Source organism: Pinus tabuliformis, chromosome 8 (assembly GCF_031772625.1).
Source record: "Pinus tabuliformis cultivar Carrire ecotype Pingquan chromosome 8, CPIR1, whole genome shotgun sequence".
Lineage (NCBI taxonomy): Eukaryota > Viridiplantae > Streptophyta > Pinopsida > Pinales > Pinaceae > Pinus > Pinus tabuliformis.
Genome location: NC_142294.1, coordinates 884420467 through 884439125, shown reverse-complemented (window position 1 = coordinate 884439125; position 18659 = coordinate 884420467).

Below are 18659 nucleotides of genomic sequence, written 5' to 3'. Positions count from 1 at the left end.
GGGCTTTATCTTAAGAAATACTATGCATGAGTCTTTCGTGCATTGTTGTGTACATAAGTGTGTTTTTCATTTTGTACATGTTTGGCTTGGTGTGTAAGCGTTTGCCACTTATTGTGTCCTTTTTACTTCTTATGCAGATGTCTATTGCACCTTATATCGGTTTCGCTGATGGTGCCTGTCGCAATACCCAGAATATTTCCTCTGTGACATGGGTGATCTATGATCCTCACGGTGAGTTAGTGGATCTTCAAGGTGTTTTTCTAGTGTGTACCACAAACAATGTCACTGAATATATTGTTGTCATCAAATTACTGGCTGAGGCTGTTGTCCTCAATATTCGTGCATTGATTGTGAATCTAGACTCGCAGCTTGTTGTTCTTCAACTTAATGGGCGTTATTTCGTTAGAAATCCTCAAATTTTAAGATTGTATTTACGTGTTCACTTACTGGAAAGGAATTTTGATTATATCACTTATCAACACATTCCTAGAAGACTAAATACATTAATTGATGAATTGGCGAACCATGTATTAGATAGACATTTGCGCAATTTATAAAAATCATAAGCAAGCATTCAGACACAACAAGTAGATAAAGTAAAACATCGATAGGTATATATCATGTGTTGCGCACTGTGGCACCTAATATATATATAGTTTATGATAGATTTTTCGGCGAAAATCACATGAGAAAACATTTGTCGACGCGTTTCGAACCAACCAGTGTGGTTCATTTGTCCTGATGATGAACCACACTGGTTGGTTCGAAACGCATCGACAAATGGTTTCTCATGTGATTTTCGCCGAAAAATCTATCATAAACTTGTTATGGATCACAGAAGCCTCAACTCTACAATATATATATATATATATATATATATATATATATATATATATATATATATATATATATATGTCCAAAAAATATATGTGTGTTCAGTTACATCACGAGACACATGTCTCTCAAAATCTGCGGAAAAAGAAACCTAGAAGTCTACTATGCATTATGCTCTCTATAGCAGACTACTGCTCGGACCACACATCTAAGCAGCCGGTGTATCTTGTTCAACACCCCCACGATATGTCGCTGGTACTGTCTAGGAATCTCCTTGAATCCTGCGTAGTATGGGATTCCCTCAGTTAAGCCCTCTAGGTTACGAGCTATCTCGTCCTCGGCCTCTCCACCCTCAGGCAATATGTCAATCTCCCTGTAAACCCTCTGGGTGATAGGAGATAGGCCTGTGGGTCTCTCAGGTCCAACATTTTCCAAGATTGAACATAATCATTAGGACACATGTATTTAAAAAAAATTGCAAAATCTTTGTCGGTCAAACTGAGTATCTTACCTCTCTCGTCCCACTGTTCGCCAGGAGGAAGCAACATGTCCAGATGGCCCCTGAAGTCCATCCTCGCCTATGGCCAGTCCTCAACTATAACTTGTTGACGGTTCATCCACTCAACAAATTCTGGACCCCATGACACAGGCTGACCACCACCTCCTCTCAGCATCACGAGAACCCAATGAGTAATCCGCATCTCTTGTGGTCCTAGACATCCCACCATTTTGTCGTATCACTGGATGATTGGTACTCATTCCAGCATGAGTGGTACTAAGATTGAACCATAGCCGAACTATTTCATCTCACCCCGATGGCACTTGGTCAGTTGTCTCTTCATATTAAGAGACACGGCCTCCGCCAAGTCAAACATGGTAGGATTTAAACAGTCTTGGGCTAATCGTAGTTGAGTCTTGGTTGCCTCATGCTGGGCTTGGGAGCCAACTACTTTAGTAATGGTGAATAGAAATACCCTTAGTGACAAATTCTTAACAGTGGCAATCTGTAGCTTTCCACTTGTTGATGATTTTTGTGCTCCTTGGGGGCACACTCTTGCAATAAGTGTGTCCAAAGAGTCTCCGGTAATCTGAGTTCCCACCATGCAAGGTCTCTCCCCTCTCCATGACAGCCCAGTCAAAAAGTAGATATTCGTGGAATCAAACTCAATTTCTTGCCCTCATATTATGAATTTGCCTTTTGTTGGATTCCATGCTTGGATCATGTACTCTAAGAGATCCAATTGTGCTCTCAGAAGTGGTGTCAGGAAGAATTTTAACAACCCATAGTTTCGTAGGATGTTCAGACAATGAGGATCTACCACTCCCATCACATCATCATTGTCATGAGTACGTTCTTGCCATGCGAAAGCCATTTCTTGTCCCTGCATGCACAAACATACCTTTGTCAAATGCCATCCATCCATTTTCATCCCTTGAAACTGATTATAAATAAAAATATTTTTGTTCCGGCGCTCGCCGCAACTGCTTTTAAAACAGTTGCGACGAGCCAATTTTCATAGCGTAAAAATTTTTGGGTCGTCGTAGGTGTACACCAATCTCTTGTGATGATATTTTTTTTGCATAGTGCAAATTTCTCGATCGTCGCAATCCTGAGAGGGAAACTTGCGATGACTGAGGCATATTTTTCATCCAAAAAATCCCTCTAAACTACAGTTCAAAGCATGAAATTGAAACCTATTTTGACATAAAAACATAGGTAAGGCTATGGGATTTACCTAGAAGTAGCATGAAGAGCAATGGATTCCTGAGCCTCTTGGTTGCCAAATTTCACGAGGTATGCAATGATAGAAATTTTTTTACCATAGCAAAAACACAAGTAAATAGATTGTTTACCATAGTGTTCCTTTTATAACCTTTTTTTCAAAACTTAGGGTTTTCATTAAGGTTTTGAATTAGGGTTTTGATCTATATTCGCATATTTTTCTGAGACAGATCCTATGCTTGGGTTTTCTTGTGCACCGATAGGTTTTTCGAACACTGGTGATGATCGTTCCATGGATTATATACTTAGTAAATACTGAAAAGTCTTTTCTGAGTCAACTTTAAGCTCTTTTCTGACTCTTGAAACATGAAAATATTGCCAAGCCCTTGTCGTTTCGAGCTCATTAATGGTTGTGAAATGTCATGTTTCCAGTAAGTTTTTTACATTTTAAGACTGGAGACACTATTTACGAAAAGTACTCCTTGATTGAAATGGTCAAGCGATTCTCTCAAGTATCGTTTTCTACCTTTTCGGGCTCGAGAGACAAACACATGAAAAGGGCCCATTTGGAGTTTTATTTTCCGTGTCTTTTTCAAACTCTCTAAATATGAAAAAGACTCTGAGTTTTACCTATGTCGAACTCGTTAAACCCTGATGACATTAGACTCGTCACCATGACGAGACCTGAGTTTCTCTTTCCTAGGGCTCGTGAAAATTTCACTGGGTTGGATTTGTTCGAAGGACAAACTTATATTGCAAGCATATGCTATCCGCTTCAAGCTTGTGTTTCAAAAATAATTAGGGTACTCACCAGCAATGGTGGGGGAAAATTTGGAAATATTCTGTTGATTACCTACGGCAGCTTGTCGCTCTTGAACATCGACACTTTTTCACTTCTCGTCGAGTTTGGGATATCCTCACTTCATCATTGGCTTTCTGGGATTTGGGTTCTTCATTTTTCCTTATTCCATTTGATCCCTACTGTTTTCGCATGACCTTCGATCCCTTGGTACCAAAATGCTGCCACATTCCAGAGTCGTGTCACTGATATGTTTAAGAGTTTAATCCTTCTGCAGTTTGCACCTTTATATCCTCCTCTTATTCTCTGTTTCATCCATCTTCATCTTGTTCCTTTGTCTCACGTCATTGATTTGGGAAATATTATGGTCGTCCTATGACAGATCGATTCCTGTTGACATCATCTCATTATCCAGGAAGTTGATCTAGAGACTCCTTTCAGGCACCTTGAAGCTTGCATGCCTTAATGGTAAGTTCTTCGCATCTGACGACATACTTTCATCATTGGTCTTCAATCGAGTGATTTCACAAGTGTTCGACTCCAGATCATTCTTCACACTTTGTTAATTATACTACCAGTACCTTGAGAACCATCGACATTACTGGTGGTCTCTCTCATACTTTTTAATAGTTCACATCATTGGATGGTAATCAAGTGATTTTCTAGTATGCTCGACTTCAACACATTTATTCGTATATTATAAATTGTACAATGGATAGGTCGGGATTCAAGACCCTGGGCCCAAATTACACAAGTCCAGGTTGCGTGGATTATTTATACATGACTCCTTTTATTGGATGGTTGTGACCATACCTGAGTCTTTTTGGATGGTTGTGACCATACCTATGTTTTCATATGGTCTTTTCAACTGGATGGCTGCGTCCATACCACAGATCAGTTCTATTTTTCTTTTGGATGGTTGCACCCATACCTCGACTACATGTCCTTCCTTCACTATCAGAGATGTTAGTTGTACTTGCATTTGCAGGTTCTCTGTGATGGTGTTCCGGTTCAGTTATGGTTTTGTAAAGCATTTCACCCCTCCCACTCTCTCGGCCTTCATGCTTTAGGGGGCATCTGTTACACAGTATTTTGTCACCGACCTCGCAATCCCCTAATCCTAGTTAGAGTCAATCCCTAAATGACATCTGCTCTTTGTCATATACCAAAATATGTGTCAAATATTCAATAATACTCAAGAAGATTTCCTAAGCTCTTTAATCCTGAAGTTGACCCCTTTTTCCCATGTTTCAAAATCGTCGCAAGTCATCAGTATCCTACCTGGGACAATAGCCTAGAATGAACTAACACCTCGCGATATCATCTCTGAGTCTTAGTGTTTGACCCGTGACAACCCAGATATGGTGAATTAGTTCAAACAAAAAGATTTTGGGTGGTTCTAGAGCTAGTTGTTGGGTCAAAGAAGTTCGCCTCTCCTCATTTGAGGCAGTAGACGTGGAATGACTTTCCTTAATTGGCAATAGACGATGTGATTGATGCAGTTCTTGATCACTGGCTGGCAGAGTGTCACACTGCCTCAAACTCGGTAGTTGGGTAAAGCAAGTCTACTGCGCAACACAAAAAATAGGAGGCCAAGCTCAAGATAGTGCAGTTGGCCAAGAAAAGGAAGAAGGAGGTCACTGACAAGGCCCAGGGAGAGTGTGATGCTACCCAATAGGCAGAAAAGCAGATAGGCGAAACAGAGCATGGCTCAGACAAAGGTGTGAGGTCGCCTTCACTCGAAAAAGCAGAAGAAATGGACGAGCAAACATAGTAGCATAGAGTGGACCCGCAGATGGCATCATACCACATCAAATGTCCAAGATAACAATAAAAAGTGAGGTCATAGAATAAATCCAAGGCTATTAAGATGTCGATGGACCCAATCACCCTCACAAAGGGAGATTTGAATGACATTGGAGACATGGTGGAGGATGTCACTGTGGAAGTATTGCAGAAGTTTGAGCAACAACAACAACAACTATTGGAGGCTATCTAGATGGATCTACATGAGCTACATATTTGCACAACACAGGCTGGCATGGTGTCCACCAGCCTTGCTATCAGTACTTTAGAAGCTGTCGAGATGCTGTGTGCAAAGGACTCCCATGCGATAGTGTTGCCAGATGGAGCATTGACCATAGAAAACGAAGCTGATAGGCCCACTGTCAGCACCCTCAATGGAGTGGGGTTGAACTTGGAAGCGCTCCATGGCGAGGTGCTCCACCTACTATAGGATGGAGTGATCACGAAGTTGATGGCCCGTGAATAGCGCATTGTGTAGGTGATCAGTGAGGAGAAGATTAATAATGTACATATGGCCCTACAGCGAGACACCACCGTCACTTCCATGGTGGAACTTACTAACACAAATATGCACATTATTAAGGCTGTGAGGGAAGCCTACCGAATGGTCCCTAAATTGGCCGTTCTTGAGGATGCAGAGGCAGTTGAACAGGTCTACAAGCTTGCTACAGGGGTGCACAATGCTCGCACAGAGTTGGCTAAGGTTCAGCTGGAGCTGAACCTACAGATTGCAAATTTGCAGTTGAAGGCCCAACCTTCAACTCTACCGGAAGTAAAGGAGAAACGCACAACCATTGTCAAAAAGGCGATAACGGCGGTAGATAGTGTAGTAGCACACTGCATAAGGATTTTTGAATAGTCGTTCGAGGTCCTGACGAGTCTGCAAGAGGATCCTAATGTACAGCAGCTTGAGACAGAAACGCGAGAACAACAACAACGCTATGACGAAGTAAAAGGTACAATGCGCACCTTTTCTCTCACACGGAGATTGATGAAGCTGCAGGAGGCCAAAACATTGAAGGAATAGGTAGATGTAGTGCAACATAAAGAGGCAGTGCTGAAGGTGTGCTTGAAGCCCTGGTTGGACGAAGCTTTTATTCAGTCATGGCCTCTATTGAAGGCAAGCTTTCCAATATGCAAGAGACTCAGCAGAAGCTTCAGGTTGATAGTTTAGGACCAGTGATAGAGAAGTTGCTTGAAGAAGTGAAGCGGGCGGCCACACAGTGCACCACCGAGGTTGCCATCATACAGGTCAAGCTGGGAGTTCTTCACACCAAGATCTCTGTGCCCGCAAAGTGACTCGAGGGTGAGTCACCATGTTTTTGTTGGGGGCCTATTGGGAACGGGTTCCCCCAAGAGAAGTTTCGGGGCTAAAATCCCATGTTTTGGGATAGTTTTGTAATAAAGTTGTAAAGTCTCCGCATTTTGTGGTCATGGAGCATGAAGGTGTCAAGTTGGCTATAAAGTGTCAAGTTAGCTGTAAAGATCTACCCATGGTCCGCGGACCATGGGATTGTATAAACAGGACATATGTAAGTAAGCTCTAAGTAGTGAAGAGTGAAGAGTTAAGTTAAGGAAGGAAGAAAGTAGCTTAAGTGTTCTTGGGTCTTAGCATAGGTAGAGGCTCTGCAGTTGAGTGCACAGAGGCCTAGGGTGGAAGTCCACAACTGAGTGCGTAGACCACTATAGCTATGTGCGTAGGGCAGATAGAGTCTGTATTAAACTGGAAGATATCAATAAAGGGAAGTATTCAACAAATTATGTGTATTTAGTTCCTGTTAATGTATCTAATTATATTGCATTTTGGGTTTAATTTACAATGTTTATTTGATGCACGAATATATGTGATTATATCGGTTAATTGAACGAAAGTAAGGATATCAGTTTACACGGCACTAACTGTGATTAATTAATAAGATAAGTAAAACACTTGAGATAACTTGGGAACCTATACAATACATTGTCATAGTTGCACAAAAGTACCTGGACAATGGGTTAGGGCTGCGCGAAGGTCAATCGTACACCTTCGCGGAGGTACTGAAGGGCAGAATAAAGGGTAGACTGGCAGAGCCCTAAGGCTCAATGACCTGTGTGAAAGTAGGGGAAGATGGTATAAACTAACATCACGACCATCTCAGGGTGTGGAAACTTGGTTCCAGCATCCCCCCATATTGCTTCGAGTGAGACTTTGGTTCGCGCTCCGTGGGATGATGCTGAAAGGGCTAGTAGTGTAATGATTTGTTTGGCTAACTAACGCTGAACCTAGGTCAGGCCCCACAAAGCCAACACCATGCTGGTACTCAGGTTATCAATAAACTCGGCCAAATAATAGAGTAGAACTCATATAAGGCATTGCCCCCATGCCCCCTGGGCAAGGGAGGTTTACGAGTAAATTGGTAACCCCATTGTAATAATGGGAAATCGGTAAAAACTCGGGGAGGGAGAAAAATCTTGAATCCATGAAGGGATAAAGGTTCCCTCAGTTGAAAGAGCTTGACAATGTCAGGCAAAACTGACATGTCAATAGGCAGCGAAGAAGAGAAACTCTCAAGACATATAGACATGATCGTTGGGCGAGGCAGGAATGAGGAATGATGATGAGTATCTTTACATGGCGGTTCCTCCATAGACATTACTTCGATGATACTCTCATCAGCAAGAAAATTATCGGCTAAGGGATTAGGAGATTCCGAAGTGCCAAACCATGGGGATTGGGAATATGTATTGAGAGAAGTCCTTGAAACAAGAGAATGAGAGGATACAAAACTTGAGGCTGAAACAATCTCCACATAATTGATTTCGGTAGGACTAAGTGGCATAACATCGCCCCAAGTATCAACAAGATCTAGTGAATGTATGACCCAAGGATTAGATTTGACTGAGATCATGTTGACAGAGACAACATGAGGAGGTGGGAGCGGAAAAATTCCCATCAAGGAAAAATATTTAAAAATACATGCCCCCACACTCTCATAAGGAGCACCAATGTGCTTGACATATAGAACATTGCCATCCCAAGAGGAAGAGGCAAAGAAGTAAAGCTAGTCAATAGTGACAATCTTCCCTTGATGGGGAAAATGAATCACGCTGAATAGGCAAGAGGCTACAACATGCATGGCATGGGTCTAGCTCTAGCCGAGTAGAAGATTATAATTGAGATTAGCATAAAAAATCTCTACCTCACCTTGTAATGTCTTGCCCTCCAAAGTAATGGCAAGGTTAGGTAATACTTCGAAGCGTCATGAATCACGCCTGTCAAAAGCTTCCAAGGTGTTCAACGATTGGTTGAAAGTAGGAGAACCAGTGGCCTTCCAGCAGGCGATTGACATGATGTAGGTAATAGCACCTTCATCGATGACAATACTTTGAATGGTTTTCTCATTGATGATTACCTGAATGAGAAATTCAATCTGATGAGGTAGGTGCAGAACATGGTTCTCTAGATCAAAACATATCAAATTGGAATCGGTAGGATCAATATCCCCAATAGCTGACAACAAAGATTTCCGCTGATATGGAAAACTTTGGAGCACCTCGAGAGCAGACATAGATGATGGCGCCTGAGCCAAATCCTCAATAATATTATAGTGCTAAGCTGCTTGAGCGTTGGGATTGTATGAGGATTTCATGAGCACACCTCGAGAGTGTGGTCGAATAGCAGAATCAGGGTTAGGGCGCTCGATATGGAGAGGGAAAGAACTCGGGGCAAAGGAAAAAGGGGTGGCCTCTTTCTCTTTCCCGGTTATAAGAGCAAGAGTTTGGTAATCTTTTGATCTAGTAGCCACATTAATAGGCATACTCATCATGAACACTTGAGGTCCTAAGGAAGCAGATGATAACCATTTGAGTCTATTGAGATGGAAATGTCTCTTTCAGGACGACTGTGGTTCCTTTGAGCAAACGACTAACTTCAGATCATCAGGGAAAATCCTTGGTATAGTGATCCTCCTCACAAATGAGGCACATATACTTAAGCTTTCGTTGCGAAGAATCAGCAGCAGACGACTTAGGAGGACCCTGTTTTGGGGCATCGACTTTACCTTTGCCTTTTCCTTTCTTCTTACCTTTCAAGGATTTGTCCGCTGTGGTAGACTGGACAACATGGATCTCTGAGGTTTTACCAGTGCTAGGTGAATTCTAGGAGGAATTATTGGAAGCAGTGTTTTAGACTGACTTCTGTGTAGAAGAAGATTTAGCTAGGGTCTAGGACACTAAACCAATAACTCCATCAATAGGAGGTGTATCCTTTGACTTTGATGCCGTGGGATCGAATGATGGCCACGGAGCATTGGGTAATAACTCATATAAGGTGCCAAACTGAGAATAAACAAGATCTAAGTATTGGGCATGAGCAATGGCTTGTTTTTCAGTAACGCATCCACCCATAGCTATATCGTGATTAATTGGAGCTATGAATGACTTAGTGAACCATTCGGTGAGCAATTGATCATCAATATTGAATTTGATCAGGCAACGTCTATGTCTCCATTCATGGATGTGATCGAAGATGTGCGTCATAGTATCTTGCTTAAGTGACATGAGTAAATTGGTGCAAATTTCATAGTGAACCGATAACTGGAAATGTGTGAGGAAAGCCATGGCTAAAGAGTTAAAGTCATGGTAAGTGCTTTAAGGAAGCTCGATGTACCACTTGGCTACAACACCTATGAGGGTTCACGGGAAAAGATAAAAATGAATAGAATCATCAACATAAGAATTTGGAGAGCATGAGAGGTGATATGTCATCACATGGGCTTGAGGATCTTCTTTCGCTTTCCCATCAAACTTAGGACAATCGCTTGGGATCTTGGATGAAAACGAAGGCTAGTATGGCGAATGAAGAATTGGATCATTCGTAAGGTGAGACACATCTAGCAACTATAGTGTGGCTAAGAATGGAAATTGAGTATTAAAAGGCATTGGAGGTTGATAAGCGGATCCAATTGGAGGAGCCCATCCCCACTGATAAGGGTTTTGGCCCCATAGTGGGTATTTTGGCCATATGGAATTTGGTTCTGCCCCCATTGTGGGTTACCTTGGCCATAGGGAGGATTTTGACCTTGAACACCTTGGAACTGTCCTGTCATAGGTTGTTGATAAGAAACATATGGGCTAAGAGGTTGTTGTTGACCTTGGACATATGGATATTGTACCTGTTGTCCCTAAACATACAGGTTTTGAACCTGTTGTCCCTGAACAAGAGGATTTTGGAACTGTTGTCCTTGGACATAAGGATTTTACACTTGTTTCCCTTGGACATAGGGATTCTGGACTTGCTTCCCTTCAGCAAAAGGATTCTGTACCTATTGACCTAGGCATTTTGGTTTTGAGCCTGCTGCTGCAAGACTTGTCCTTGGCCTTGTCCTTGCAAGGGTTGACCCTATTGATATGTATATAACAATTGCTACTACCCGGGTTAGTTTTGCTACTGCAAGGGGTGACCTTGCCTTTGCAAAAGATGTCCCTAGGGCTGCAAAGGTTGGCCCTGTGAAGACATAGGTTGGGAGGTTTGCGGAGCATACTGCATCTTCTGCAACATGGTTTGCTACAACTATTGTGAGGGATGCCCCTGCAATTGTTGCAATTGACCTTGCTATCTTATCATCTGCCCTTGTTGTTGCTTGGACGACCCTTGCTACAACAAAGGTTGTCGTTGTTGCTATAGAGGTTTTCCTTGTTGTTGCAAGGGTACTTGAATAGTGCCCATAAAATTTCCGAACTGAATCTGACCATAGCCACCCTGAAAAGTGGATGAGCTAGGCTAAATGTACTACCTAGACTGAAGGACGTAAGGCAGATTGACCATTCCTTGAGAACCATATGGAACGTAAGGAGTTTGGTACTGAACCTGTGCCTCATAACGCTGTCGATACTGGAAATTGCTTGACCCAGATGGACCAACAGGATTTTGAACCTATTGGTACTGGAAATTGCTTTATCTAGCAGGACCAGTAGGGTTTTGAATAACGCTAGAAGAAGGCTGGTTCATGCAAATCATGTGAGCTTGTGAGCCACTCACATTGGTGGTGCATGAAACCATAGAAGCACTCAGATTTTGCACCCCAAGTGGTGGCACAGCCTGGCCATTTACTGGAGGGATCGAAGAACTGACAGTAAGATTCTTTGAGACCATCGGTTGAACTGGATGGGTGATGGGGACAGACGATACAATAGGGTTCAGAATGGTGGGTTGCACCGGGAGTGAGGTAACGGCCTGTTGGGAGGTCGAGTTCACAATGAATGGACCTATAGTAAGCATGGTGCCAGATGCCTAAACAGGGTTATGGTAGAGTGATGAGGCACTAGGTGTACCTGAAACCAATTGTGCCAAAGACACATAATTAGGAGGCAATTTCTGATACACACTGATGGGAATGCTCCCTGTATAGGGGAAAAATTTAGGAGGAAATGGATTTTCTTCCTCCTCAACAATGTGTGGAGTAGAAACTTCTGACTCGTCCAGAGAGGTGATTGGAGCATCACCTTTGGGTTCCATAGCTGGGAAAAAATGATGGCAAACAACTGAAGAGGTACGAGGAGATAGTTCCAAAGGAACACCCATTGGTCATACAGAATGTATGGACACTGCGGTGATATCACAATATGATCAAACAAAGGATTCAGAGGATAGATAGCCAATCCATGCTGACTATCATTGGTCGACGAACTCTCGGGAGTTTGGATGGGATTGTCCGGAGATTCCGGGCCAAAATCAATAGGTGACCTAGTATCTGAAGTAGGTAGAGGACGAGATCATAAAGGTTGAATTCTCAAAACGATTCCGAGTTCAACACCTTGGTCCTCAAGTGACTCTGGTAACTCAGGAAAAGGCTCCTCAGACAATCTTTCAGACAGAGGAAAGTAAGAGGAACTAGGTGAACCAAATGGTTCAGCCACGATGACCTTGTCTTAATTAACAAGGAAAAAGAGAGATAGACTTCAAGGCCTTAAAATTTTCTTTAGGGAAAACTCATGATTTGGTCTAGAAATGACTAACATGATGTTATAAGATCATGGGAAATCAATTTTTTAAGGTGGATAAATAGATTGGTGCTCTTTCATGTTTTAAGAGTCGAGATAGAAACAAAGAAGAATCTATCGCTTTCGATTGGAAACGAGCTTGAAAGGACAAGCGTTCGAATGATATTTTAAGTTTAACGAGTCAAAATGATCAAATGACTGCTTTGGATGGTCTAGGTAAAAATGATTACCAGGCAACTGTGAACTGCAGAATACCTCTCGACGAACCGAGAAGTACGAGCAGGCAATCTCCCCGAATGTTGTTTTCAGTGTATCATGCTTGCAAGGTGGCCGACTCAGATTCCTATGGATAAAGGATTTCATCCTAGAGGGGTCTCCCATTATATACTCGATAGTATGGGGAGCACAAATCGGTAATAGCTGCTAGGTTTAAATACGTCAGAACACGTCTCTAGCCTATACCTTCTAAATGTGATCGTAAGATTTCAAATGCACCTTAGGTTAATTGATTTCATTTTAAAGCTTATCTTGAGTTATGTCTTAGTTTTTAGACCTTAGTGATGTGACTCTAAAAACCCTAAATGCAACTGTTGGCTTATATGGGCCTGACCCTGGTTCGGAAGAACTATTTAGCTAAAGAAATCCCGTAGCTACCGACCCTTTTAGCAATAGTCCGTGGAGTGCAAACTGAGGTCTCACCCGAGGTAGCAGGGGAGGGTGCTAGAACCAGGATTCTGCACCCTTGGGATGTCTAGATGTGGTCTGGAGGTTTCGCGCACCATCCGCAACGTCGCCTAGCCTGTTTCACGCAGATCCAATCCAGAATAATCTTTACTAGCTTTTAGATTGCTGGTTATAGATTTAATCTATTTAATGAAGTATTACTTAGAAGGGTCTTTATGCAAACATTTATCAGATTTATATAGTTTTTGTACTTATATTAAACGCAGATGTTATGCAGTAATTTGTCACTGTTTCCCTGTCAGTCTCCCTACTGTGTCATGAATTCAAAATAACCATGCTCATGCTCTCTAAACTGGCCAAATGACCCACTTTGCCAAAGTTTATTTCATCAGCGCGACTGTTATTAAAATAACCGCGCTGACTGGCGGCTGATAGTGCAACTGATGCGCTGCTAGCGCGGAAGCACACGGGTTTTCCGCGCTGGTCGAATTTCATGAGCCAGTGCATCCTATGTTTGTATTAAGTCGCGCTGACATAGCCTGCTCCGTTATTAAGATGCGACGTCAGCGCTCCAGTCTAGTTATGCACCCGCGCTGATCCTGTTTGGGCGAGTTTGTTCTAACAGCCAGCCTTCCAGATGACTCCAGACCTGGTTGTTGGCCTTGTGAATGTCGCCCTACCTTCTATGGCATGTATGTTCGTCATTTGAGCCACCTTCCTTGGAGATAAGCTCATCCTCCCACCATTCATGGAGACTCCTTCTCCTATTTAAACCTCTACCATTGCCATGAGCAGCTAGTTTGGATAGTGTGGAATTCATAGTGCTTAGAGTGCTGCTGCTAGTAGGTAGTTGGTGTGACAAGTGTGGACTTGCTAGAGGAAGCTTAAGGAAGGTTGTGAGTATTGCTTGTGTGAGAGAGAGCTTTTGTTTTGGGAGAATCTACCTCCAAGGGTGAATGCTTAAGAGACTTGCTGGCTGGACCCTCTTGAGAAGGACTCAACGTCAGAACTTTGGTTGTACCTTTCTCTGTTATTGATTAATAATATATGACTACTGTTATGGTTCCATTCTCATTTGTCTTTGTAATGGTTAATGTGAATTACATCCTTTCTGTTGATGTATAATTGCATTTATTAGATTTCACGCTTGTGTTTGCATTTCTCTTCGTGTGTGCAGGTATCTATCTACGAGGATCGTGGAAGATCGTGACCAGCCAAAGCGAAGGAGTGAGAACGACATCTCTTCGTCAAACAATAGCATTGGAATCCAAGTAGGTGTTCATTGCCTATCTTTTATTTGCAATTAGGAACTTGCATAGTAGCATTGATTGATTGTTTTTAGACCCCTTTTGGGCTAGTAGGGATCGCCTCTATCCGTAGAGGGGATTTACCTCTCCAACAATTTGGTGACTCCGCTGGGGAGCTGGCCTTTGTCTCTTTTTGTTCATTCTTGTTTTTGAGTTTGACTGTTACTCTCTTTTCAAAATTAGGGGTTAGTCCTCTGCTTTTAACCTTCCTGGTTCAATCTGGGAGATACCTTAATTGTTTAAATAGTTATTGCCTTGGTTTGGGAGCTTTTGGCTTGATTTTGCCTGTTTTTTAGCCTCAGCGCGGTTTATATCAAAACAGTCGCGCTGACAGCGCATAGCTGTTTCTTTGACTCCGTGGTCATCACGCTTGTACGTAAAACAGTCGCGACGGTTCTGAAATCGAACCAGTGCGCTTTAGTCGTGTGCTTCCGCGCTGACAGCGCTTTGTTGCTACGCGTGACTTCTAGTCAGTGCATTGTTGCTGAGTGTTACCCGCGCTGATCCTGTAGAATTGAATTTGTTTCAATTTTGCCTCCTGAGCCTGTTGGTTTGACTATCTCCTACTCTTTCTACCTGGTTTATGACTTGATTTTTATTATTTGAATTGTGAAGCACTTGCTTGCGAAGTCTTGTCGGGCGAATCTTGTTTTGTGTCCTGTGACCTAGTGCCATCATCCCGTTTTCACTGGATTGACCTTGTTTTATCACTCGTTCACGAAGATTCGTTGCTGCTTGCCTTTGCTATTGCGGAAACCTTCCTCTTTTTGCTTTCTTTGCTTGGTTGTTTAGGTGATTGTCATTGAACCAGTCCTCGGATTGTTTCAATTACTTCTCACTGCCCAGACACGGATCACGGTTGCTTGGGTTCAATCGGCTCTTTTCGCGCTTGTTGTGTTTTTCATTGAGTGACTTTATTTCTCTTTACTCGGTGTTGCTGTCTCTCAAAATTCATTTTAAGTGCACAGTGCCATTGAAAAAGAAATCAAACTAATGTCTTTTGCATTCAATAGTTAATGAAAAGAAGAGCATTTCATTGATTTGTGTTCTCAAAAGAAAAATTTCATTTCTTTGCCATTAGCTGCATTAGATTGTTTGATTGATTGAGTTCATTTTGTTTGGTTGAAAACTCTTAACCCTCTCATAGTTAGAATTCATCGAACGAAATGATATTCTTTGGCATGTAGTTTGCATCTAGGTAATTGTGAGAGATCACACGGTAAGGCCTGAAACCGAAACTTAATTCAAGATCAACCATAAAATAAACTGAATAAACCTAAAAACGCATTGGAACTTAACGCAAACATCTAGAGGTCTAGGCTAGAGACGTGTTCCAGCGTCTTTAAACATAGTCACTATTGTTTCACATTGCGGTTGGGTGATTCCTCCTTCTGTGACTCGATAGTGGTCTAACACGGACTGTGCTCCCACGTACCATCGCGTATATAGGGAGACCCCACTAGGTTTTTATCCTTGATCCATAGGAAGCCGAGTCTGCTGCCCTGCAAACCGTAACGCACCGAACACAGCATTCAGGAAGATTGACTGCAGTACGGAAAGTCCTTGGTTCTCATACGATTTCCAAGGTGTATAAGCAGTTTTACGGATTGCTTGGTAAACCCTTTGCCTAGAATCTCCAGAGCAGTCACTTTTGATCCTTTTCGGACTCCCTAAAAGAAAAGGTGCCAGTGAGCGTCTTGTCACTTCGTGCTCATTAAACATTCGAAGGAGACTAGAGTCATCTTTTCGTCCTTTTCTCAACTCTTGAAACATGAAAAGGTCAAGTTTAGTTCCTGCGTCTTAAAAATTTATTCGACCACGATAACATTACCTGGTTAGTTCTTGTGTACGTTAGCTTGAGTAGGGTCTTTATCATTAGTTTCCTTTAGGTTTTGTGTGGGGTTTGTCATCTTGGCTGACCCGTCAACTCCCAGTCCAAGTGATCAAGGTTTTCCATGTTCTGTTGCTCCTGAGGTACCCATTATAAGTGATACTCTTCCTGTTATCCCAAGTATCCAACCTATCAACGTACGTGCCCTGGGCGACGAGGATTACGAAGAAGATTGGAACCCTATCTGGGAGCCTGACGAGGACGATATTCCTGTTACCCCTCCTGGTGTTTCGTCTCCAATGTCTACTTCCCACATGGATGAGACATCTCCCAGCGCAAGTGAGACACCCGTGGTGTCGAATATTGACACTCCCATTCCAGCTACTTCTCCACTCCCTCCACGATATCAGTCGATGAGGGATAGAATAGCTGTCAGGATGCTTACTACCACTATGTGGGATCCTCAGATCACTCCCACCACGGGACCCTTTGTTTCACAACCCCATACTACACCCGTTACCTCAGTTCCCACAAACCCAACTGTTTGTGTAGCATACTCGACTCTGGTCGTCAGTGCCGTCACAACGTCTTCATCTACAAACCCTGGTGCTGATCCCTCTCACGGTCAAGTGAGTAATGGCCAGCCGGAACTTTCATCTGGAGTCGTCGACCCTGCACAAAGTGCTCAACCCTCTTCTGGTCCCGTTCCAGAAGGGGGGCCGTATGATGCCCATGGGCAACCCATTTTGGACCCAAATACGCAAAGTCCACTCTTTTATTATGATTCTACTGGCTAGTACCTCTAGTTTACTCAAACCATGCCTCTTCAACCTTTCGTTGAAGTCTCGGTACCATTATCCATCACTTGGGACGCCGGTACTCATTCTTTTCATGGGGGCCAGGCAATTCCTGGACAGCCTCAAGGACCACCTAATCTAGGCCAGCCACCTTATGTGCAAGCCCCCCAAGGGCAACCACTTTATGGCCAGTCTTACCCAGGACAATCTGGGGGCCCACAAGGACAACCCTACCCGGGACAACCTTCGGCCATTGGTGGTCCATCTTTTTCCTATCAGAGTCAACCTGCTAGTTATCCAGGGCAACCTGGTACCCAGCAAGGTTACCCGTCTGGACAACCAGGACAACCTTACATCCAGCAAGGCCAACCTGGTTTCCAGCAGGGTTATCCCGCTGGACAAGCTGGGCAAAATTATATTCCTCAAGGTCAACCAGCAGTCCAACAGGGGTATCCTTCTGGGCAAGGGGGGAAACCCTACGTGCAGCAGGGCCCACCCACTGCTCAGTCTAGTCATTCTTCTGGGCAAGGGGGGCAACCCTACGTATAGCAGGGCCAACCCACTACTCAGTCCATGCATCCTCCTGGGCAAGGGGGGCAACCCTACGTACAACAGGGCCAACCCACTCCTCAGCCAGTGCACCCTTCCGGGCAAATGGGCCAGCCTTCTATACAGCAAGGCCAACCCACTGTCCGCCCTAATCATCCATCTAGACAGGCTGGCCAACCGCAAGGTCAACCAACCGTCCAGCCTGCTCGGCCATCTGTTCCGCAAGGACAACCCTTGGTTGCTCAAGGACAACCTGGCACCCAGCAAGTACGTCCTTCTGGGCAAACAGGTCTATCCCAAACTCAACCAGGCCAACCTTCCGGCCAGATGATCCAAGCCCAGCCGGTTCAAGGACATTATTCTGGGCCCCAAACTCAAATGGGTTATCAAATGCAAGGCGGGCCACGGCCCCAACCTTCCTACCAAGCGCAGCCTTCTTATCAGGCTCAGTATGGAGCCCAACAAATGTATGGCTACCAGCAACCCCAGGGGAAAACTCAGTTTACCCCTTATCAAAATTATCAACAGATGCAGGTCACTCCTTACCAAAATTATCAGTATGCTGCACCTGCGGGTCAAGTTGCTAATACATGGGGTGCTGGGGGGCAGACCCAGGGACAACTGTCTGCATATGGACAGAATCCGTATGGACAGAACCCCTACGGGCAAGGTCCCTATGGGCCAGGCCCTTTTGGGCCGGGTCCATCTGGACAGAGTCCATGGGGGCAACCACCACCTGGTTGGAACCCTGGTACTGCCTCGCTTCCACAGCCAAAAATGTCCTTTAACCCTCAGTTTCCATTCTTAGCGACGTTGGAACTTCCGGATGTGTCCAAGTTGACGAATGATCCCATTCTGCATAATCCGTATTGGCCACCAGTTCCAACTAAAATACCCGGTGATTGTCCAAAATTTGATGGCAAAGCTGGTGAAGATCCTCAAGCCCATGTCATGACCTATCACCTCTGGTGTTCATCGAACTCATGGCTTGATGACTCTATCCGGCTCCGCCTCTTTCAAAGAACTCTCACCGGCTCAGCCGCTAAGTGGTACATTGAGCTGAATCGCGGCACGTTTCAAGATTTCAACTCGCTGGCTATGGCATTCTTAACTCATTTTCAGTTACCCATTCGGTACGAGACGGGGACACATCTCCTCACGTCTCTCAAACAGGACACGGCGACCCATATATCTGATCATATACATGAATGGAGAAGGCGTCGTCGTTTGATCAAATTCTAGATTCCTGATCAACTCCTGACCGACTGGTTCACAGCTTCCTTTGTCCCTGCGATTGCGCGAGACATCGCCATGGGAGCTTGTGTAACTGAAGAGCAAGCGATCGCGC